The sequence below is a fragment of the Rhinolophus sinicus genome, chromosome 14, assembly GCF_057876585.1.
Source record: "Rhinolophus sinicus isolate RSI-liver-muscle chromosome 14, RSI-T2T, whole genome shotgun sequence".
Classification (NCBI taxonomy): domain Eukaryota; kingdom Metazoa; phylum Chordata; class Mammalia; order Chiroptera; family Rhinolophidae; genus Rhinolophus; species Rhinolophus sinicus.
Window position 1 is genome coordinate 149,590,008 of NC_142514.1, and position 24,506 is coordinate 149,614,513.

General features: G+C 46.1%; 1 protein-coding gene across 8 annotated transcripts in view; it reads left to right on the forward strand.

Annotated features, from left to right (window-relative positions):
* The window catches only part of BMAL1 (basic helix-loop-helix ARNT like 1), a 95,224-nt gene that overhangs the window by 6,240 nt on the left and 64,478 nt on the right, over positions 1-24,506 (forward strand). For 7 of the 8 annotated variants that reach the window (XM_019729475.3, XM_019729485.3, XM_074336021.2 and 4 more), the window contains exon 2: positions 22,489-22,561. The exons of the other annotated variant lie outside the window; for it this stretch is intronic. The gene's annotated coding sequence lies outside the window, so the exon portion shown is untranslated. The remainder of the gene's footprint in view (positions 1-22,488; positions 22,562-24,506) is intronic. 8 annotated transcript variants of the gene reach the window in all.

Here is a 24,506-nt window from a genome sequence, read left to right on the forward strand (position 1 = left end):
TGCTGTCCTTCGTGAGTGCTCCGAGTACAGGATGTATGGGAAGTTGCCCTGAATCTGCCATGGGATGCTATGGTGAGATATTCTGGAAGTTGTCTTTTTTTAAGGGGAAAAATGCCTTGACATCTTGCTTACTTACATCTCTCTCTTGTCTAAGCAGAGGGAAGAAGCTCTTTTGGCCCCCACTGCTTAGACCACCCAGGTCATCTTCTAACCAGTTTTCTATTCTACCCTCTATTTCCTTTCATTCTTCCCACGCGATGTGGCTAACTTTGCCTTCCAAGAACAGCCCTGTTCCCCCCGGCATGTGGTTGACAGCCCTGTATCCAGTCCTCCAGGCTCTCTGGAGTCTGACCCTGTTCCTCCTCGCCAGCCCCACCACCCTGCTCCCACCACCGTTCTCACACTGAGCCGGCCATCTCTGCTTGTCTCCTCCCTGCCATGCCTGGGCCACCTCATGCCACACTGTTTCTCCTGATGCATATTTTTGCTCAAGTCCTTCTCTTGACCTGAGATGCTCTGTTCTTTGCTGCAGCCTGCCTTGAATCTCACTGCTTTGGAAGCTTCCTCTGATGACATTTGCCCCCTTAGCGCGTGCGCGCTCTCTCTCTCTCCCAACCCCCCCCCCCCGTCTCTCTTTTTACTTTTGATTGCCAGACATTCATTCAGAATTCATTCAGAAGCATTGGTACTTCATATCTGGCAAATTATTATATTGTATCTAATCAGGATGGCCAGTTCTTTCATTTTTAAAAAATTGTTTCATGAATAATTATCTTGTGTTCACTTCCCACTCTCCAACTCTACTCATCTCCTCATTCAGTGAAGGTTATTGGATGCCTTCTGTGTGCACAGCACCGAAGATAAAGCCGTGCCCAAAACTGTGTCCCAGTAGGAAAAGACAGACAATAAGCAGTTGAACCTGTTACCTTCTGGTAGTAATAGATGCTAGCAAAGCAATCAGTGAGAGGAGAACAATAATGACGAGGAAAGGTGGGGAGGAGGTTGCTTTAGCTGGACTCTCCAGGGAGGCCTCTCTGGAGAGAGAACACTTGAGCTCAACTGCAGGAAGACCTGGGGGAAAGTATCCCAGGAAGACGCAACAAGTGCAAAAGCCCTGAGGTTGGAAGTAACTGGGGTGTTTTTGAGGAAAGTAAAAGGCCAGTGTAGCTGGATTATGATTTCCTTGTGTACAGATGTTTTATCCTCCTTGTAACCCTTAGCCCAGTGCTGGAAGAGCCCTGTAAATACTCACGTACAGCATTGGAGCACTTGCTCTTGGTTACGTATGATATAAATAGCAGTTTACTGTACTCTGCTCAGAGGGTTTTAATAAGACATTATATTGCATATAAACACATTGTGTGAAGGGCTTTCTCATAGCATGTCTCACCAACGATTACTGTTTTAATTATGTTCAGTGCAGAGCTTCAGACCCCAGAATTCTGTTTTACATGCACAGCCACCTTGAAAACAGGTTTTGTCCCAAAAGTTCATTTGGTAAGGCCGTTGATGGAAATTTGGGATACATTTTTCTATATAAAAGCGAAAGTGAATTAAATGGTGGTTTAGTTCTCAGGCAAGCCCACAAAAGCCATTTAGTGCTGACTGTAGCTGAAACCACACTGTTTAGTACTAAAACATTCCCAGGAATTAACTAAGCCTTCTGAAGCTAGACACCCTTATCTATATCGCATTATAGGTCATTTACTTTTCTCATTAATGGGACCCATTTACCTTTGTCATGTCTCCTACTATTTTTCCAATCAAAAAGTTTTATAAAAGGGATTTTTACCTTCGTGCCTTCAAGATTTTGTGTCATGTGTTATAAATGAGACAGTGGGTGGAGAGGGGGGACTAGGCCCTGGGAGTTGAGCCACAGACTTGCTGAGTAACTTGGAGTAAGTTGCTGTCATTGAACTTTGATTTCTCAGGTCCTTCTTGGCTGTAAAATCTTGTTTTCTCACCATGACAGGAAAACACACATATGTTTCATTGTTCAAGCCTGCCTTCAAAAGGCTCCCTCCAGTTTCTTTTTGACAAAGTAGATGGCCCACAAATAACGAGGAACTCAGGAATTTGCCATGAACCGTGCTCAACAGTTAGACTTTCAGTATGAACCTTCATTTTGATCTGCTATCTTTTTTGATGAGTTGAAAGAAAATTTGTCCTAGAACTTTTAGTCCAGATAAGATTCCTGTGTTCTTAGCCAACTTATCTTCCGTATAATTATATAAATCATTCTTTTCTTTTTTAACTCTTAGGGATAAAAATGGTGACTATGTTTTGTTGCTTATGAAATATACTTATAAGTGCCCTTAGGGAATGGAATGAGTTTGCAGGAGAGAGCAGAGCTGAAAGAGTGTGGGATCAAAACAGTTTTAAATGTTAAATGCAAAGCTATTTTCAGCATCCTGCTGGAATAGAAAAAAAATTTTTTTAAAGACTTCGGATGATAGAAGAGGTTTCTGCTCCCAAGGAGAAAAGAGCCTCCGGTTCTGCAGTGGTGAAAACTACCTGGTTCTTTAACTCACTGCCACCCCTCCCTTCCTCCTTTCCCACATCTGAGTTTTCTTTTTGGCATCATGTGCCAGATTTGCTATTTGAGAGATTTGATATTTAAATGTCACTAGTGGCTGAGCTCAACTGGGACTTAGGGTGTTACGGACTTAGAGTTCAAATGACTTAGGGTGCAGAATGCTGTGTTGTGAACTTCCCCAGTAGATATTACAGTGAGGGGAGCCTCGTTGGGAGTGACAGAGCAGTTTCAGCGCTGCCTCTGTTTGGTCAGTTATGAATGTGGTACATTCCATTTTTTTCTCTGTATTTCTTGCTTGAAGCAAGGAGTTGGTGCAAAAAGTTGTTACTCTGTGCCTTATACTTTAGAGCTAGAAGGGGCATTATACCTAGCCTTCCTCCTTAGATGCTGGAATAGGAGCAGGAATTCTGTTTGATTTGTTCTCTGCTGTGTCCCCAGCAACTAAGCCAGTGTCTGTGCAAAGTAGTCACTCAATAATTAGTTGTTGAATGACTGAATTCAGCTTGGGAAAACCTCAACTCTCTTTCCCTCTCTCATAGTACAGGCTCATGAGCTTGGTCTCGCAAGGGACTTTGGAGTTCAGGTCACCATTTCCTTTTGGCACCCGTGTTTTTCTTATTCTTGAGAAATCAGTATCTTTTATATATCAGTATATTTTTATTGATGACCAGGAATTAACTGGCCATGGTTGTCCTTGCTCTGCTAATATGCATCTTTATGTTATCTTTAATTGGCTTCAAAGTACAGTAAACAATAGCTGAGCCACATCAACGTAAAGAAAACTTATTGCATATTTCTTTAGGCGTAGTGCTACACATTTATGTATTCAGTCAACAACTATCTGAAGGGCCATGTACCAGGCACCATACTAGACCCAGAGGAAGAGCGGGAATGGTTGTTGTAGCCAAGGAGCCTGCAGTTTCATCCACCAGTAGAAGAGAATTCGAGGCCATGTGTGATGCCAGTAAAGTGGTCTAGACTCTAAGTACTATGACAATGTAGAGACCGGAGAGAGCTTTGTGAGTTGTCATGGTAGGGAGGCGGCTTCACGGAGGGGATGAGGTTTAATCTAGACCTTTAAAGATAAGGAGGATTTGGATTCACAGGCAAGGGTAACAGAAGTATTTCCAGGGAGTAGATGGGTGGCAGCATCGTCCAATTGTAATAGCACGGAGGTGTGAATGACCAGTTTGCATTCAGGGATATAGACTTGCCTAGATTGGAGGGTTCTTAAATAACGGGGGGAATTTAAGTTTGGAAAATCATTGAAGGCCTAAACCCCAAACATGTCATTTCAGAGGATAATAATTGCTAATATGGAGTTCTTATGATGTTCTTAGCATTTCACATGTATTATCTCATTTACTTCCTACAAACCCCATGAAGTAGATTTTATTATTAGCCTCATTTTAGAGGTGAGGAAACTGAGGCACCGAGTGATCCAGTAACCTGCCTAAGGTCACACAGCTGATAAGCGGTAGATTCAGGTTTAAAAACCAGGCCCTGGAGGCTCTTGACTAGTGGACTCTGCTGCCTCTTAGTATCCTCCACAGGCAGGATTTGGGCTTGTTTGGGGGTTTGAGAGTCACGTGCTGGAAGTGGACAAGGCTCTCTAAGCCCACTCCTTCACTCTGCAGAGGGAGAAACTCAGTGAGGTCCAGTGGCAAATCAAAGTTGACGTAGTGAGACAGAGACTGGTAGGCAGTGGGGAAGCGCTGCGTTTGTTTTATTACGATGATTCTGTTGGGGATGTCAAGTAATTCTCCCTGAAGCCTTAGTCCAGTGTCAGTCGTCCAGGTGGCTTGGAGCACACAGGCTCTAGCCGCAGCAGAGATCTGACGGAGGCTGCTAGCTTAGTTCAGACGGGATGAGAGGGAGCCAGAACCGGGAATGAATTGCCAATTATGTTTATCGGCATGCCTGTTTGCAGTCACCCTTTAGGTTTCTAGAGTGCAGGGAACATCTGCCTGCGTGAGTGGATTTCACGTATGTGAATGTGCACTGTACTGTGACTGGGATGCCTTAGTTAATGAATTCTCCAGAAGCAAAGCCCCATTAATGAAAGTCGAAGATTTAAAGACAAATACCCACATTTTTGGGAATGAGCACTTGATTGAGAACTAGATTAACCTGCGTTCTAAGCTGCTTCTGCTACTTAAGCAACAGATAGCCTAAGCCAAATGACTTAATGTCTCAAACGGGCTGATTCCTTATCTATGGAACTGGTATAACAATTCTTGTTCCCCTTGTTACAGTACAGTTCTGATGCTAGAGTGAGGTAAGGAAAGGTTTTGAAACCTGTAAAATTGCTCCCTGGTTGTAGGGAGCTGCTTCTGGTTTTAAATAGTGAAAGGTGTACTGGCCTTACGGGGTAGCTTGGGGGATGTAGAAGGAAGTTCCCTGCCTCCAGGGTGTGTGGAGGAATGTGGCGCTGTCCACCAGCCAGGTGCTGACGGGCCTCATTTTGCTGGGTAGGGCCATATTTTAAAGGTGATGGTATATTTCATCCTTAGAGATGGGGAGCCACAGCCTGGGCATAGATGGAAAAGTTAGACACAGATATCCAAGTTAATCATTCTCCTCTGCACACACTTCTCAGGATAATGATGGGCAGCTGTGAATCAGAAAAATAAGTGCCAGGATCTAGCCAGCTGGCCAGTTGGGCGTTCTTGGATGTTCACCTATCCTGGGGCATTAGGCAGAAATCCAGAAGAACCTTGATTAGCCTCTGGGATTAATGGGTGAGCCAGTATGCCATCCAGGTAGCCCCTGGTTACAAAGCCTGTAGCAGAATCTTGCTGTGAAGGATGGAAGATTTGCCAAATCTTAATTTTTGTTAGTATTGCATGATGTATCTATTTATTATTATTTTATTATTAATTACGGTACCTAAATTTAGAGAATTTACCATCTACCAAGAACTGTGCTAAGTGCAGTTTAATCCTCACCATAGCCCTGTGGGGTGGGCACCATCAGTCCCGCTTTCTAGGCAAAGTGAGACCTAGAAGTGCCTCCGATGACACACAGTGAAGGAAAAGCTGTGATTCAAACCCAAGGCAGTCTCACTCAGAGCCTGCACTCGTAACAGCTCTAATCTTCTTCCTCCCTTCCCTGGCACTCTGAAATGCCTCATCCCTGGTTTTGAGGTTTCTGAAAGCACAGTGGGTCTCTGGAAGGCATTTTTGGTTGATAGACATGTTGCCACACAGTGGTCTCAGCTCACTGCGGCTCTGCCTTCTTCACAGCCCATGGCTGACATATAGCAGCTCTCGCCAGCTGCTCTGTAGTTCATGAGCAAATGGATGCCAATGATGAATGCAGCAGATTGACTAACTCTTGCCGGCTGATGTACATGGGCGATTATAAAGAGAAAAAAACGACTGTGAAAGAAATTGCTGTGGGTCAGTTTTTCAAAAATCGGCTGCGTAGCTTAGAGGCTGCTCATTTTCATGTTGGTGCTCATCAAAATCTCCCCACAAAAGTCTTCCCAAATGTCATAAAGCTGGTAACACCGTTTACCTCTGTGTGTGATTTATAAAGCAGTTTTTACTGCATTGTCTTGTTTAGTCTTCACCACAACCCTATGAAAAGAGGTGTTACAAAGACAAGTGGGGAGGGCTGGGAAACCCCGCGCTAGTGTAAGCTGTGGTCCCAAACCTAGTCAGTGGCAGAGCCAGGACTTTATCCCTACTTTGCTGACTTAACTTCAACTCTCTTCCTCTTTGCTTTCGTTATTGCAGATGTTCTTAAATGTTGTGATTTACTGTATTTAGAAGTCAGTAGGCATTATTAAGTGAGGTATTTTGTGCTATACGCTGTTATCAAATCAGAATAAATAAAAAGTCCCATGATTGGTTGTTGTGTTGGGTTTCATTGCTCGTACCTCCTTTATATTGTTCAGAATATACATAGACCCATTGTGGGATATTATTGGATCAGCAGCCCTCCCAGCTTTAAAAGGCACATGGCTTTAATAGCTGATAAGACATGGAGTTTATATAATTCCTTTACAAAGTTGGCCGTGGAGGCCTTGGTTAGGAACAGAAGCTCCTGTTATCACATTGTTTCCATGGAGAAATTAGCGTTGGTCACATCATGTTAGCACTCGGCTCCTTTTCTAGGAATGGAGTGACTGCTGTGGGAGAGAGCACTGGTCCTGCTTATTGTTACACTTAGAGCTGTCTCCCTTCCTGTTACTGCAGGAGGCTGGTTTGCTTTTCTGGGCCCTCTCAGTGTTTCCTCTGACCTGAACATAAATCATCTTTGGGGTCCTGGTTTCATTTTTTAAAAAGTTTTCCATGAAACAAAACTGAATCAAACATTTTCTTGTATCATTTTTTTTTTTTTTTGTAGTTTCTGGTGTACAAAACAATGTGATAGTTAGACATTTATACCCCTCACAAAGTGATAACCCCTCTCCCCCAATCTTTTTACATAGTTTTGAACATTGCCTTTAGAGTATTTCATTGGTGACAAAGGCTTTACTAGGAGAATGTAGAACTGGTCTCAATGAAGCTTCTTGTATTTGTTATGATACAGAGTAAGTTCCTGTATTAAAGAGATCTGCAGGCACAATGGTTGGAAGCCAGATGTAAGCTCATTTCTCTCTCATGTGCAGTCTAGAGTAGATAGTCGTCTAGGCTTTCTTTCTTCAATACGTGGCTTCCCCTTGGTGGTTGAAAGTGGAAGCTTTGGTTTTTTACCATCTCCCAGAGAAAAGGATCAGGGGCACACATGCAGTCATTTTAAGAGCTGGACCTGGAAGTAGCACATTCTTTTATCCTAGTGGCCAGAATTTAGTAATTGCCTACATTTAGCTGCAAAGGAGTCTGGGAGATATTTGTAATTGAGAGGCCACGAGTCCAGCAAAATTTCTGTTTCTAAAGGATGGAGAGGAGAAGAACCTTGGGGGTAAGTTAGAAGTCTGCTACATCATGGTACAAATGGGAGGGAGTAAATAAAGTTTGAAGCTGGTGCCAGGATAGCTAGGAAGGCATCTGAGTCCAGGCACACAGAAATCAGGGCATATTCAGCCTTCTAGAGGTCAGGGCAGCTCATTGCTCTGAAACTAGGCAGTCAGGTAGAACCCAGGTGCCGGAGGGAGTATAAATAATCTAGAAGACTTCAGTTGTCAGTAAGGGGAAACTCATCAGTGTGAGTGGTACAGTAGAAAGAGCAGTGTGGACTAGGAGTTAGAAGACCTAGGTTTGAGTCCAGCCCGTCCACTTCATAACTGGGGCAACGTACTCCAATGAGCATGTGTTTTATCATCTAGAATGTGGGGATAACGGTGATGGGCTTTCTAGTCTCCCAGGCTTAATGTGAGGATAATGGATGGAGGCTGCAGTTTGCACGGAAATGGGCCTAGCATCTGTGTTATTAACCTTTGTGTCGCCAGCACCCAGCCCAATGCATGGCGTGGACATATTTGTTGAATGAAGTATGAAATATTATGAGAGGTGGGGAAATTCATTGTGCTAAGGAGATGTTAATCCTGGACAGTCTTCTCTGGTAGGCAGAAAGGTTCTTCTGCTCTTCACTGGCCAAGGCTTTGGGCCTACATGTAAAAACCAGGTACCCCACCAGGGTGCGGGCAGATACCAGGACAGCTTGTAACCGGGTGGCACATGACACATAGTGTGTCCTTGGCAAGTTCATTTGCTTACTCTACTGTTAGGTGACAGAATACAACAAAACTGAGATAGGACTTGCATTTGGATGTCATGGTCCATGAATGTGAACTGATCATTTTAAAATAGTTTGGTCCAGCTGCAGCTTCACAAGGCCACCGAAACTTGATTTCTCATTTCAAAATAATCAGATGCAGTTGTAAAATTCTTCTGTTGATTTGGAAAAAATGTATGGCTTGTTCAAAACAATAACTATTTGTTGAAAATACGATATAGTAAGTGGTTACAAAGATGAGCTTCATGTTTCTATCTATGGGCCATTTTTATTCTAGCATTAGGGATTTTTTTTTTTTTTTGCTGGGAAAATGTGGGTTCAGTGGACTAATCAGTGTTTTGTTTTGTTTTCTTCATGAAGGGTTTCTTTTATTCATTTTGTTATTTAATTTGTTTATTCATTAAAGGTAAGCTTCTTTCTTGGAACTCAGTGGAGTATTTTTAAATGGACTTCACTGGGAAAAAGCAGGGATTGAAATTATATTCACAGTATGCACTTGACTTTGTGAAACTCTCATCCGTAGAAGGAGAGAAATGCACCAAAATGTTAATAGAGGTTCTCATCTCAGGCAATTAGAGGTGATTTTTATTCTCATGTACTTCTCTGTGGTTTCCTAGTTTTCAACAATGAGCATGCATTACTTATATAATCATAAAAGTCCAGTTAAAAATTAGTCCCACAAATTAATACTCTCCAGCCAAATCAAGAATCTTTATTTTTGGCAACCTGGCTGTAAACTTTCATGTTAACTCAGACCTATCTAGATTATTTTCTGACTGAGGCATTAAAAATCTTGTTATAAGGAGGATGCTTTTCTTCTGGAAATCAACATAGAAGGCTAAGCGTTTATAGTATGTCAGGAAAGATGTCCTAGTAACTCTCCTCCTAGAATTTGACCAGCCTTATTACAATCACTGAAGATGATGAATTTTGCAGGTTTCCCACTCACCGTGTGACTGTTTTTTCCTTCATCCTTCCTATACTCCTGTGTCCCTCAGGTACCTCTGAGTGTTATCCTGGGATTGGGTGACCCTGTCCTTCGCCCTCTCAGGCCCCTTCCCTTTCTGGTGATCTCAGTTCACATCCTCTCTATCTGTTCATGACTGTGTAGATTTGGTTGTGGCTTCTTCCCCCCATTATTTGTACAGCCTGAAGGGAGCTGATTGTTGTTCTTTCCCCTGTGGCAGCTTCCCTTTGCTCCTTGTCATTGCTCAGGTGAGTGGCCTGAGCAGTGCTCCTGGGACGCAGTGAAGACTCGAGGTCGGGACTACAGGGAAGGGGCAGGGGCACTGAGCTGGCTGAGAAGCTGGGGGAGGCACTGGGCACGGCAGGCTCAAGCATGGCTCTTGGAGAGAACTGCTTGGAAGCCAGGCAGCCCCTGAGCCATGCGTTTGTCTGTGGAGATCCTGCGGTGTGGCAGCCACTGTTCTAGATGCTGGCTGGGGGCACAGGGATGAGCAAGGCACACCTGGCCTCTGCTGTCCTGCTTACAGTAACAGGTTGTAAAAACGGCCCCGGAGGTGGTTACATATGCCCACTTGTCATGGAGCAGGAGGGCCAGAGTTGGGATGATTCCAAGGCCTGACTCCTTGGATATCCCCAGTATTTTCCGTTGGGAGGGGAGGAAATCAAGGAGACCTCTTGGTAAAGCTGAGCTGCTTTTCCTACTCAGACAGTCTGGGCCCAGGCAGGGCCTACAGGCAGAGAAAGCAAAAGCTGAGGGCGTGAGTTCAGGGCTGGCTCTCTTAGTCACCTGCCATCTCTGAAGTGCCCCAGGTACGTGTCCATCTTTCCTAAAGAGTGATGAGCCAGTTTGCTCATAGCGGTCCATATTCGTGCGTGCTGCAGCTTTGTCTGAACGCAAGCCTGTATTTTCCCCCTTGTTTTCAACCTTCAGTGAGGACCAGCCTGTCAGTGTCACTCCAGTGGGATATTGGGCTGTTACCTTCAGGAAACTAGTTTTAATTAACCTCTGCCTACCTCCTCATCACCTGACCACCCCCGGTCCTTTTCCTGGTGGCTCAGAGTCTGGCCTTTGCATATATTGAGAATATTTTTCTGTGCTGTTGCTCTTTGGGAAACTCCTGATGACCAGCTCTTGCAGGATCTTCACGCATCGCTGTCTGCGAGGCTTTTGACCACCCAGAAACGTGTGGAGTTGCGCAGATGGAAGTGATTTCCCTGAGCATCCTTGTTGAGTCTCCTTTTATGTTAGACTTTCTGGCAGATCTAGGACTTGGCCATGTGTCCTGTTCCTTGTGTCCTTGGGCAAGGTACCAGGTCTCTCTTGAGCCTCAATCACTATGAAAGTCTGAGCATTGAACTTCCCTCAGTAGGTTGTGAGGATAACCCGATACCTAGTTGTGTGTGATGATTGCGGTAGCCTCTGAAGCGGTCTCCTGCTTCCAACATTGCCTCGCTACCGTGTGCTCTCTGCCCAGTGAGCCCATGAAGAGGGGTGGGGTCAGATCAGGTCATGCCTCTGGCTTAGAACCCTCTAGACAGTAGCTTCCTGTCTCACTCAGAGGAAAGGCCAAATCCTTAGCACGGTGCACACGGCTTCCCCGTAGTTCTCTGACTTCATCTCCAACCCCAGGGCCTGGTGCACAGTTGAGCACACGGGGTTCCACGTAGCATGTGCTTGGCACCCCCTGAGTTATGCAGGGCGCAGCTTGTGCAGCTGTGTGCACTGATCTGGCATGTCCCTGTCACGCCACTCCGGCCACATCAGAATCCTTGCTGTGCTTCGAAGATGTCAGGCATGCTTCCGGTTCAAGCTCTTTCCCCTGACTGCCCCCCTGCCTCAAACGCTCTTCCCCCAGGTATCTGTATGGCTCGTTCCCTCACCTTCTTCAGCTCCTTTTTCAAGTGTCACCCTGTTTAAAATTGTACTACCCAGCCCACTGTCCCGCCACATGTTCCCCATTTCCTTTTTCTGCTTTATCTTTCCTCTTAGCACTCATTGCGGTCTAGCATATTCTACAATTTGTTTGGTTTATTTTCTGTGTTTTCTCAATAGAATGCAAGCTATGCGGGCATATCACTACCCTATCCCCAGTGCCTAAAACAGTGCCAGACAAATAGTCGGGACTTGATAATGAATGAATGAATGAGTTTGCAATAAAGCAAGTGAAGTGTTTGATACAATGCTTAGCACACAATAAGCACCCAGTAATGCTGGCTGCCATTGTTTTTATTGTTGTTGGTTACGCTTCAAGGGACCAGCTCCAATTTAGCTTTCTGTGAGCCCTTGCCCAGCCCCTTCTCAGGTTGAATCAAATCACGACACCTCTGCTCCTTGCTGCTCTTCCCTCTGGGCCTTCACTCTCTGCATGGCATTTATCATGCCACATTAGTGGGGCCTGTCTTACTCTTTTCCCTGTTTGAGTCCAGATTGTTGCAGGGCTTGTTCAGATTTGTCTTAAGTGCCCTGTGCCCTCCGGTTGGCACATAGTAGGGGCTCAGGACGTGGTCCCTGCAGGCAACCAGTGTAGGTAGGAAGAGCTCTCACATCCATCAGGACCTTTACTGGCGGCGTTGGCTCCAGCTTCTCTGCCTAATGTTTGCACGAGGGAGGGTTCGGCAACCATTTAAATGATGGAATCACTAATGTTATATTTAGAGCACATTTTGGCGAGAAGAGGCCCTCCTGTGTGCAGTTCTCTGGATGATGGCATCTGAGTGGTCTGCTTGTTCCACATCTGAGTCTGGCCCTTTGGCTGCTCAGGCTCCCGGAGCTTGGGGGTCATTCAGTGGAGAGGGGTGAGCAACACCAGTGTGTTTGGAGGAGGAGAGAAAGCTTGAGCTGGCTCTTAGGGGACTTCGGGTGGGGGAGGAGGCTTCTGGAGGTGACAGTCTGGGGAGGGGGGGAGTGCTTTGGGAGGCATGGTTAGGTAGGTGCTTTGGGCCATGTGAGGGAGGACCTTAAATGCCAAGGCAATCAGTTTGGCCTCTTGTATTTGGTGGGGTGTCTAGAATGGGGCGGGGTAGGGGTCAAGAGGAAGGGGTCAAGGGGAACGGGATGTGGGGAGAAGCTCTGGAGTCATTTTTCTCCTTTCCAGAAATGGAGTTGTCTTGTGGGACCCACGGGTGGCACAGCAGTGCCAGAGGCCATGCCAGCATTGGCACCCCCAGGGCATCAGATCTTCGGCTGAACTAACCAAGTGAATGGACTGAGGAGTTAAAAGAGGGGGTTTGGCAGGGACTGGGGCACGGGAGGGGGCTTTTTCTCTTTGGCGGCAACTGTTGGTGTCCTGGCGTCACTGGGATTTTCCTACGCTGCTCTGGCTGGGCTCACCTATTCATAAGCCACTGTTTCTCTGGCTTCAGTTGGACTCCTACACTGTGTGCAGGCCAAGCGGTCCGACTCATCAGTCAGTCTTGTACCAGGTTGCTTTACAAAAGAGCTTTAAACCTAGAGACAGGCCAACTCAGATTCCAGTGTCAGCTTGGCCAGTAACTCTCTGTGTGGCCTTGGCCAACATGCTTGTTCTCTTAGGGTTCACTTTCTTTATCTGCCAGGTTCGCAGCGAGCACACTAAATCCCTGTGTGCTAGGCTAGAGACCCTTAAATCCCTCCCGCCTTGGGTCAGGATTAGCCTCGGATGCTTGGGAGGGACTGAGCTTTCGGGCGATAGCCCGGTGGCCACACTATGGAAAGGGCAAGGCTAGACATAGTGTGTCTTAGGGGTTTTGAAAATTGTTTACTCACCCAGGGACTGATACATTCTGCAAAACTCAGGAGGGTTCTCTTCCCCTTCCCCTTGCCTGCTTTGGGATGGAACGCCTGAAGTGACCTTGGCTTGGTGGCGCCCTTCCCGTCTCCCATGCTGCACTGCTGACCAGGGCTCTTGCTCCAGGCCAATGGTTCTGAGCCGCCTGTGCCCGCTGCCACCCTCTCAGGCCCTTTTTACTGAGATTTCCTCTTAAGCTTTTCCTCCCTTTCTTTGCATCTGACTTCAAACCCTGGGCCTAACCTGTTCAGCTAGGACAACCTTGATGGCACGAACATATCCCTACACACTTGCATCCCTGTTACTCTTAAAATGACGTCCTCAGCCTTTTTCCACGTGGCTCTCCAGTTGTCATTATGCTCATTTAAGATGGCTGCATAATATTCTATCAAGGGAATGTCTTCAGTGAGCCATGAGCTTGTAATGGGGGCATTTAGATTGCTTCTAATTTTTGCTCTTTCAGCTAATGCTGCATTAAGCCATCTTTGTGTGTTACAGAATCATTTCATTAGGTTGGCATTTATCTAGCTAATGGCAATGGCCCAAGATTAGATAGAGAATCAGAATTTCTTTTTTCAAGAAGAATGTTATGAGGATATATTAACATTTTACTTTAAATGCCAGGAACGTCTTAGTTGTGTTTTCCATGAATGAAGAAGCAAGGTAACAGTAATGTGAAATTAGATGTAGGTGAAAGGCTGTGTATTTACAAATAATGCATGACTTGTTGTTTGTTGCTGGGTGTGGAGGTGAGCAGTACGTGCCCTTCAGGAGTAATCTACCTGCTCGAATTGTATCCCTATCTTTGATGCTTTGATTAAAATCATAACATAGTAAAATACACACTGATCCCTTCTTAAGGATGTTTTTAAGAGAGGCCCTGAAACTAGGATAATTAAATAGAATCTCTTAGGAAAAAACAGGTCTCCCTAAGCCAGAGTGAGCTTGTAGGGAAGTGTTTTTAGTAGTGGAAGCAGGTTGCAAACTTGCTAAAGGAATTTGCTTTTTGTTGACCATCAGGAAATAACCAAAATTAAACCGACAAACAAACATCACTCACGGACTTGGTCCGCACTACTCTTTTGAGCCTGAAATCTGTGTTGACTTTGGGGTGCCAGGAAAGGCTTCCTCTTTCCTGCTAATCTGTTGTTATTGTTTCAGTCTCTGGTTGATACGTAGACCCGTGCTCTAGGTTTTGCATTTTAGCTTAATCCAGCAAACATTTAGTGAGCCTTTACAGCGTATAAGGTTGCAGGGAAGAAAAATTTGGGAAGCAAAAACCCAATACATCCTTGTTTCTGGGAGCTCATGAACTGGGAATGGTCAGCCCCTCCTTGTTAGAAAAGGTAGAAATTCCGTCTCATTGGGCAACTCTGGCAGGGGAATCTAGAAAGGTGTTACGGAGCAGTTGCTTTTGTCAACAGCTTTTAAAGGACTAGCTGAGATGGAGGCTGGACATTCCCAGCAAAGGTAAAAGGCCTGAGTAGAGGACTTGGAGATAGAAGGACATGGAGGTATGTTTGGGGTTTGGCTGAAGCAATGGCACATGTAATAGTGGTCACAGGGTAGCACTTTATGCCAGGCATGGCGCTGGGAGCTTTATATATACACTCATTTAATCCCTCCAGGGATCCAACGAGGTACTATCATTGTTTCCATTTTACAGATGAAGAAATAGACATAAAGCAAGAATTAACTGCCCGAGATCACACTGCTATAGAGCTAAGATTAGATCCAGTTGGTCTGGCCTCTGAGTCTCTGTTTCTAACCACAAACCTATCCTGCCTCTGATGGGAAGAACAGGCCCTAGAGCAAGAAAGGTGGGGAGACGTGGTATTTTAGAGGCTTATAGTACCAACATGTAGGGGTGCAGAGGTGGAAGAGGGGCCAGAGATGGAGAGGAGAGGGATTGCAGAGGTGGGGATGGGGGAGTTTGTTAAGAGTCCTGAGCGGCTATGGGAAGAAAGAGTTTCAGGGAGGGAGTTTGTCAGAAGGTTCCGCGCTGCAGGCAGTTCCAGGTCTGAGTCAAGGAGAAGGCCAGGAGGGCCTTCGGAGAGGGGCAGCCGGGCAGTAAACACAAGAAGCTGCTGCCTCGGCTCCTGACTGTGCACTGCTGTTGGTTCTGGAAGGATTCTGTATTTTAAAGATGGCAAAGCAGGCACAGGCATTGGGTAGCATTGCCTGTGTCCTTTTATCAGTAGGAAGAGGCGAGCATGACAGAGAAGGGCAGGTGAGAGCTGGCACTGCTAATTTGGCAAACCCAGTGGCTTTTCTGCAGCCTAATGATTTTTGAAAGCTGTTTGCTATGCTGAGGCACAAGTGACTCCCTCATCTGAACGCCGTGGCAATCGCTACTTTTCCTGGAAAATTGGGCCCATGTGGGCTCTGTGTGTGGTTTATTTGAGTTCCATTTTCATAGCCTTATTACCTTGTTCCCATGATGCAAGACGCCTCTCTTGTCTCGAGCTTTGCTGTGAAAATTGTTTCTTAAAAGGCTCAAAGTGATCTCTCATCATTGGGGTAGTGCTCTCTCCACAGCAGCACTTTTCTGCAAACTCGGCACACACTTTTCATCACCCCTGACACCAGTTGTCATGTTTTTCTAATCGGTGGCAATTTACTGAGAACTTGTAGGCAGCTGTTGAATCTCACTACCTAGGTGTTTGCCACAATTTCTTCCAGAAGAGTTTGTACATGTAAATATCCATTCAGCTCCTTCCTGTCTGAAATGTGGCCCTACCTTGCTAGGGCCTGACACCAGCTTTGTCCTCTGGCCTTCAGTTGATAGCAAGAGCAGTTAGCATTTATGGAGTCTGACCCGTCAGCCGGTACTGTGCTAAGGGACTTACGTGCATGATCTTAATTAGTCCCAGGCTCTATAAAGAAGGTACTATTACTTCCCCCACTTTACAGATAAGGCAAATGAGCCTTAATGAGGTAGAGTAACTTGCCCCACGTCACACAGCTAGTAAATAGCAGGGCCGGGCTTCAATCCAGCCTTTCTGACCTTGGAGCCCAGGTACTCTGTTCATTCATGTATTCATTCATTCAGCAATGAACAATTGTTTACGATATGCCACACACTGTTCTAGACTCAGGGGATACAGCAAAGGGGGGGGTAGCAAACATTTCTGCCTTAACCTTCATTTGAATTTGGGGAGATAGAGAAAAAATAATAAAATATACATTGTGCTACATGGTAATAAGGACTACGGAGAAAAATAAAACAAGGAGATCCGCTAAGAAGTGTTGGGAGGATTTTAAACAGAGCGGACAAAGAAGCCCTCACCGAGGAGACAAAATTATTAGGTTAAATAGCAAACAAACCCCCAAATCTCAGTTTATCGACCCACGATAACTTTATTTCTTGCACAGAAAAATTGCAGTGTGGCTGCCCCTGGTTAGCAGTCATACTTACTTGTGATTATTGAGGGACCCACACTCCTATCTTGTGGCGCTGCCCTCTTTATGGCCCTCGTATTTCTTTCCATTTAGTTGGAGGATGAAGGACAAGAGAGAAAGTTTTGTGGGGAAATTTTCATGGGCCTGTGTGGAAGAAGCATGCATCTCTCCTACCCATTGGCCAGACCTCAGTCACATGTTTGTTCCTAATTGCAAGGGAGGTTGGGAAATGTAAGCCATGTGCCCACAAGAAAAAGGAAATGGGTTTTGGTGAACTCATAGCATCATGGATGCCATAGTGCCTGAGATGAAGAAGTGAGTCACGTGTTTACCTGGAAGAGCATTAGGCAATGGGAACAGCAAGGTAAAGGTGGCCAGGGTGGCTGGAGTGGAGCGAGGAGAAGGTGAGGAGGAGAGTGGTAGAAGGTGGGGCAGAGAAGTAATGGTGGCCAGGCCATGGGGTTCATTGTCAGGACTTGGTTGCATTGTGATTGATGAAGAGAGCCAGGGACATTTCAGAGTTTTGAAAGAGGAATGACATGATCTGAGTTATATCTTGAAAGGATCACTCTTGCTATTGTATTGAGAATAGACTGAGGGAGGAAGGAGGGCCCAGGGAGCGCCCTTGGAGTCTGTTGGAGTTATCCAGTGACGAGAGCAGCCAGGTCCCGCGTGCTGGAGCAGGGTAGAGATGGTAAGAAGTGGTTGCATTTGAGATCCGTAATAGAAGTGAAACAGCAGGTTTTGCTGTGGGGTGGGTGGTGGAGTGTGAGAGAGGAATCAGGATTGTTCTGAAGTTTTGGCTTTTGCTTAATGACTATTAGTCTCACTTTCTACTCTCAGAAGTAAGAAGAGGAAGAAAGGTTTTGGAAAAAGATGTCTGAATGCCGTCTGGGCCCTGACCTGTCTCCTACAGCCTTTTCTCCTCCACAGTACTTTCTTCGGCACAGACTGGCAATTCTCATTCATAACTGAACTTTCAGAGGGGGAGGGCATTTGTAGCTCCCCCAGCACAGAGCGCGGATGGCACAACAATGGCGGCCTCACATCATTCTCTGGGGTTTTCGGGCCAAGCCTTGGGGCCCCTTGGACTGATGTGGAAGGGGCTCAATGTCCCCTCTGGGTGGCTGAGAGATACCTGCAGAGGCCACTTCCAATCCCTGCTGTCTGTCGTGAAAGAACATAAGTGTATTTGGAAGTGGGAGCAGAAACAGTTTCCCTGGTTCTGCCTGGGCTGTCACGTCCTGCCAAGGCAGAAACTAGAGATGAAACTTTTTAACAGACAGTGATCTCACTCGGAGCATAGAAGGTAAGAAAGTCCGTGTTAAACAGAGCAGGGTATGATCTGTGGCAATAGATACTACATGCCTGCTAGGTACTGGGCAATGGCTAGGTATTTTGGTTTCACTAGAGAGCAAAACAAATAGACTATTCCTGCCCTCAAGACAAAGGTAGACTCATGTGGCTAGAACACAGAAAGATTTGGGTTTGCTGGAAAAAATTATATTTATACCTAAGTATTTATTTTTTTAGAGATAGTGAATGATACTGTATTTTTAATTTCAGTGTCCACATGTTCATTGCTAGTATGTAGAAATACAATTGCTGTTTTACATTTATCGTGTATTCTGCATCCTTGCTCAACTCACTAATTAGTCCTAGGCATTTTGTGTGTGTGTGTGTATTCCTCAGGATTTTCTACCGAGACAGTCGTATCATCTGTAAATAGAGATCGTTTTCTTTCTCTCTTTTCAATCTGTATTTTGTTATTTCCTTTTGTTGCCTCTTGTGCCGGCGAGGACTTCCAGTTCCCTGCGGAATAAGGGTGGTGAGAGAGGGCATCACTGGCTGTCCCTGATCTTAGGGGGGAAGCAGTCAATCTTTCACCATTAAGTACATTGTTAGCTGTAGGGCTTTTCCCAAATGTCGTTTGCCCTCTGCTGGTATGGGTGTGGGTGGGGCAGGAGGTTTTCTGCAGTTTGGCTCAAGTAGAGTTGTTATTATCTGAAAGTTTTCTGTCTTGTTGGAGGGAGCAAGCTTTCGTCGGGACTTTTTTTGTCTGTGCCCGTTGGCATTTCCAGGTTGCCGGCCCTTCGTGGGTGCGTGAGGCAAGAAGAAAATGCGGGGAACTCACCACAGTGTCCTTTCTGGGGTCCTGAGGTGGCCGACTGGTCTGCCTTCTTCACTCTGCCTTTCAGAGACTTCTTACGTTTGTTTTACATAGAACGTCTGGGGGCTTTAGTTGCGCATAGCAGGGGGAACAGGGGAAAGCACGTCTATTTCGTCTTCCTGGAAGTGGAAGTGGTTGGGAGAAATTAGAGAATGTAGGTTGGGGCCAGTTTACGAAGGGCCTTAATACAGGGTTTTGACTCTGGAGGTGCCAGGAGGGCTGCTGGAGGTTTAACTCCACAGCAGTGTGGGGGATGGTTGGGGGTGGGGTGGGAGAGGGGAGAGACCCGAGGCTGCTGCCCGAGTCCAGGTAGGAGATAACGAGGTTCTGAACTGTGACGGCAGACGTGGGGCAGAAGGAAGAAGAGGAAAGGCCACCTGGGCAACGAGGAAGTGCGAGGAGCTGAGGTTGAGTCTGCGGGTTCCAGCTTGGGCACCTAGTTACGAGACTGGAAGGAGGGGAGGAGTGTATGTGCAACGGAGGAGTACGTTCTAGGCGTTTCAGAGCACATCCGGAAGTTTGGGCTGGCTGTGCTTCCCTTCAGAGAAGGCTCTGCAGAGGAAGCCTGGCTGCTGTGTACAAATCCAAGAGCTTGCCTCTGGGCAGAGAAAACAATGTGGGAAAAGGCACAGGTACAGGAAACGGCCTGCTGGGCCTGGTGGGACCCCAGCTAGCTGTGGCTGAAGTGGACAGGTACTGGTTCCGTAACTAGGAAAGATGCTGTAGGAGTTCACAGAAGAAAGAGGCTCCACAGCGGGAGCGGATACTGCCGGTGGTCTGGCTGGCTCCGTGCCTTCTGTTCTTTATGTGTTGGCATCAGTCTTTTCCACTACAGACAGGCCACCCTCCCTGTGGGAGCACCGCTGCTGACAGTCCCCGTTGAAAAATTCCAATGAAGGGATAACTCGTTTGTGTGCCTCCATATATCAAGTCTGCAGAAAGGCTCTAGTTGGCCAGGTTTAGGGTGGGTGACGTGCTTATCCTTTTGGACGAGTCACTGTTGCGAAGCAGTGGAGTAGTTTAGTCTGGGCTGAATCTTTTGCCCACCCCTGTTGGAGCAAGCAAGGTCCTTTTAAGAAGAAAAGCATCTAGGTAAGATTAAAAAACAAACAAACAAAACAAAACAGTGTTTACTATGGCTTCGAGGAGCTCTGTGGACCGTTTTAAGCAGGGGACTCAATCAAATTTAGGTTTACTTAAAATGATTGCAGACACTGTATGAAGTTGTGGTTGGAAATAAGTAAATGGCTGGAGTTGGGGAGACTGGTTAGGAGGCCGCTGTAGCTCTGAGCAGAGCTGATGAGACTTTAGTTATTTCGTTTGGGTTTTGCCTCCAGCCACAGCGTCAGTGAGCTGGAGGAGAGGGATAGACTGGAGACAGTTAGGCAGACGGCTTGGTGACCGGCTGGAGGGAGCAGGGAAAAGAGGGGCTTCCGGAGGATTCACGGCCACCACCAGGGGGCAATGACCGTTCTCTGGGAGGCTCGCTTCATCTTTGGAAACCAGTTATTAACTGTGACAGACTCGACATATTGCTTCTTGAGAAATATGAGTGTTGTTGGCTTCTAGTGCTGCACTAACTGGAAAAGTTTTTTCTCCCTTTAAAAAGTTTCCTTTCTTTAAGAAATCAGATAATAGGAAATGCAGTCAGGACTGCCTGCCACTCAAGCAATAGATGGATGGGAGGAGGACACTGCTGACGACCCGACCTCTGCTAGCAGCCTGCTCCTCGGCTACTTTACAAACATTCATCCCTTTGGCATTGTCCGTGCTAGAAAGACTTTTAAGGATTTTGAGCAAAGAAATGGCATAATCTGACTTACGTTGTTACAGAGTCCCTCGCTTATTGAGAATACACTGTGGGTGGAGGTAGGAGTGACGTCAAGAGGAGAAGCAGGGAGGCAGGGACCCCAGTTAGGAGGCTGTTGTAATAATCTAGGATGGGAATGGTGGAGGGGGTGAGAAATGGTCAGGCTCTGAATATATTTTGAAGGTAAAAACCAGTTTTGGTGAGGATTGGATATGGAGTAAAAGAAGAAGAGAGGAGATGGGAATAACTCCACATACTTTGGCCTGGGCAACTGGAAGACTGTTGACCAGAACTGAGATGGGTAAGATGCTGGGAGGAGCAGGTCTGGGGGGAGGTCAGGGGTCTGTGTGAGACATGTTAAGTTTGAGACATTGAACGCGCCTTGCACAGACCTCTTGTCCACTTGACGTCTTACTTGAAGCAGGCAGTAGGATATACTAGCCAGGAGTGCAGAGGAGAAGCCCAGGCTTGGAGAGACATCTGGGCATACCGGCATATACACGTAGGTGATGTGTGAATCCCTGAGACGAGGTGAGACCACCAAGAGGGTGACTGAAGGAATACGGAGAATAGACGAGAACAGGACTGAGCCCTGGGACACTCTGACATTCAGAGGCGGACCGCTAAGGAAGGGAAAGCACAGTCAGTGAGGAGGGTGGAAAATCAAGAGAGCTGTCTTGGAAGCCAGGTAAAGAGAGGAGTCGAGCAAGAGGGAATGATTAACTGGTAGCAACAGCTATAAGGTGAAGACTAAGACTTGCACGTTGGATCTAGCAACATGGAAGATAGGTCAATGTGTGCTTTTGGACCCAGGCTTAACCTTTCAAATAAGTCATAGTTCCCGCCTTGAAAGATAATAAAATGGTGCCAGCCAAGGGTCATTTAAGATTGATTGGGGGATGGCTGGTTAGCTCAGTTCGGTGCAAAAAAAGATTGATTGAAAACAGTCTAAGGTGTGAAGATACTACCATGGGAGTCCAACAGAAGGGGACAATACTCGAGGTCAGATTAATTGACGTCTTCGTTTGTTCATTCATTCATTCATTCCATACATATTTTGGGGTGCCAGGGAGTGGGTGGAAGGGGGAAGGTGGAGTGATTGTTTAAAAGGTATAATGTTTCAGTTTTGCAGATGAAAAGGGTTCTGGAGATGAATGGTGATGGTTGCACAACGATATGAATGTACTTGATAACTCTGAGCTGTACACTTAAAAATGGCTAAGCTTGTAAATTTTGTTATGTGTACTTTATCACATTAAAAAAGTGGAGAGAAAAAATATACTTAGTCTGGAATATAATGTTTGAAATGGATGGCGTTTCAGTAGAAGGAGATAAGGTGGAGAGAAGCAGAGGAAGACATCCAGCTAGAGGGAATGCCGAGAGGGAAGGGACGTGCTATCGGTCCTTCTCGTCTGGATTGTAGGGCCCATTGGGGGAGACCATGTGAGCTGAGTTTGCAGAGTCAAGCCGGGCCAGTTGGTGCAGGCCTGGCAGCCTGGCTCTAGAGTTGGGCTTGCCTCTTAGATTCTGGGAGCCTCTGGAGGTTTCTGCCCAGGGGAGCACCATTCCAAAGGTGTGCATTCAGAAGATTGTCTCATTAATCCTTCCTGCTAAACCATTGCTTATGCAAAGCAGTGGGATTGAGGCATGCACGTGTATGGTGAAAATTTTAGCCTAGCAGAATTTTAGATACCCGAGCATGCATTAATGAACTGAGTAGGTTATTTTTCCACCCATTTTACAAATATTTATTGAGGACTGTCTCAATGCCCGTAGTATGCTAGGCAGTCGGGGTAATTGAAGGAGTGAATTTCCCAGACCTGTTCTCTTGGTAAGCCTACATACAGTGTGGGGATCCCATTCCTAAATAAGAAATTACGCTGCATTGTGCCAAGTGTTGCCATAAACGTCTCATCAGAGTTTCTCGGGAGCTGAGAGCAGGATGTGCCTGGCCTGCCTGGGACACCGGGGAGGCTTCCAGGGAACGACTGTTCAGTGGATTTGAAGGATGAGCAGCATTTTCTAGGCAGAGACACAGAGGTGGGCATCCTGGGAAGACCGTAAATGAAAACTGATTGGGAGTTGTAAGTTTAAAGAAAATGTATAAATATTCTCTTTTAAAGCTAAACTCTTATTTCATTGATTTTTTTAGGTGGTGCTGGCTAGAGTGCATGCTTTTGGACCCAAGCTTAACTTTGCAAATGTGGACTCCTAGGCCTTCATTGGTAAGTTTGTTTGATGCCTTCTTACTAAATTATGCTATGGAGGATCTGTAGTTATCATTTGCACTGCTCTGTTGAGGTTACCAAGCCGACAGCAGAGGTGGAAAGGATTCACAGGAGAAGTGAAATCTCACTGTCGGTTTCCGTGGTAGCTGCACAGAGAGGGCCAGAGGAGGCACATCTGGGGGCGCAGGGCACGGATGCTGCCAGCCTCGTGAAGAGGTAGAACTCCGGTTTTGTTTGGAAGGAGAAGTCCAGGGAGTAGTGAAATGAGCTTTTTGGGGTTGAGAAGATGAGTGTAAGATGTCAAGAAAGTGGGTTCAGCAGCAGACCCACAGGAGCCAAAACTTCGTCCAAAGGAGTTATGGGCAAGAGCTTTGGTAGGATCTGCTGGTGTCTGATTGTTCCGGACCGGAGTCAGCAAACGCTCCTGGGAAGGATGAACTAGTAAATATTTTCGGCTTCGTGGGCCATGTGGGCTCTGTCATAGCTACTCAACTGTGCCATGGTGGCTTGAAAGCAGCCATAGATTATATGTAAATGATGGGTGTGGCTGTGTTCCAAGAGAGCTTTAGGTGCAGAACAGGTGGTGAGCTGGATGTGGGCTGTGGGCTGTAGTCTGCCCTCTCCTTTCTAGACCCAGGCTAAAGCATTTGGACTCTGTCCTGTAGGCAGTGGGAAACCATTGAAATTATTTTGGGCAAAGAAACGAAATGGCAGGAGTGACATGTTAGGAACATTCGTCTGCTATCTGTCTGGACAAGAGGCACGGGCTCTGTTCAAAGGCGGCAGCAGCAGTCCAGGCATGAGGTCACGTGGTTAGCAGGAGTTAAAAATGACAGCAAAGGACCAATAGAAGAGATGTTGCAAAGGGAAAACCACAGGATTTGTGGTCTTCTTAGCCTTCAAAGACAGGAGCCAAAGAAGATGAAAATTTAAACTTGGTAGTTCCCCGTGGTACCATTGACAGAAATGTGAATATGGAGGGTGGAGAAAGGGAGTTGATGAATCTGGTTTTAGAAACCTTGAATTCGAACTTACAGTGGTTCATCCATAAGAAATGTCCAGTAGATAACTGGCAATTCAGGGCTGAAGCCAGGATTGAGAAGGATAGGTCGGGACATATAGAACAGAAGCCATAGGATTAAATAAGTTCTCCTGTGATGAGCAGAGGGCTGAGCCTTGGGGGTTGTTCATAACTCTGGGATGGAAAGAAGAAGGTGGAAGTGAACCAGAGACCAAGGAGGAGAGAGTCCCAGGAAGGGAAGAGGACCAGGGAGAAGGGCCCTGTAGGGAGGCTGCCAAATTTGTGACAAAGTGGTTACAGATGGCCTTGAGAAACGTGATGTCAGGAGAGGAGAAAGGAGAGGAAGCCAAGTTGCACAGGGTCAGATATAAATAAGGAATAAAGAGTCAGAGACATTAGTAAAACAGGCCACTCATAGAGGTTTGAGTGGTAAAAGAAGGGAGATACATAAGATTTATGCATTTGCATGTCAAAATAACCTTTTCTTTAGCTTTGAGGCAGGCAAAGCGTGCTATGACTAGTTCTCATTTCCTTCTCTGGAACCAAGCTGTGTTTGGAAGTTTGTGTGTGCATTGGGCTTGCGATTGTGTTTTTATGCTTCCTTTGAGGTGTGGTGTTCATAGCTATGCTACAACTTGTACCAGGGAATCCAGCCCATGTTTGGACTCTTGCCATGAGACAAGAAGTGATCTGTTGGGGAAATAGTTGCATTTGCCTAAGTTGGAGGACCAAGTCATTCAACTAAATAGCAATGTATGCTCTGAGCATTTCGAGTGTCCATTCTTTGCTTTGAATTCCAAGTAGTTTTTGATTGGTTTGTGTGACTAGAGCAGTTAAAAGATAGAGTAATGAAAGCAATGGGTGTAACTGGATTAGAGCCACCATTTATTGAACATTCACTATGGACTAGGTACAGTGCTG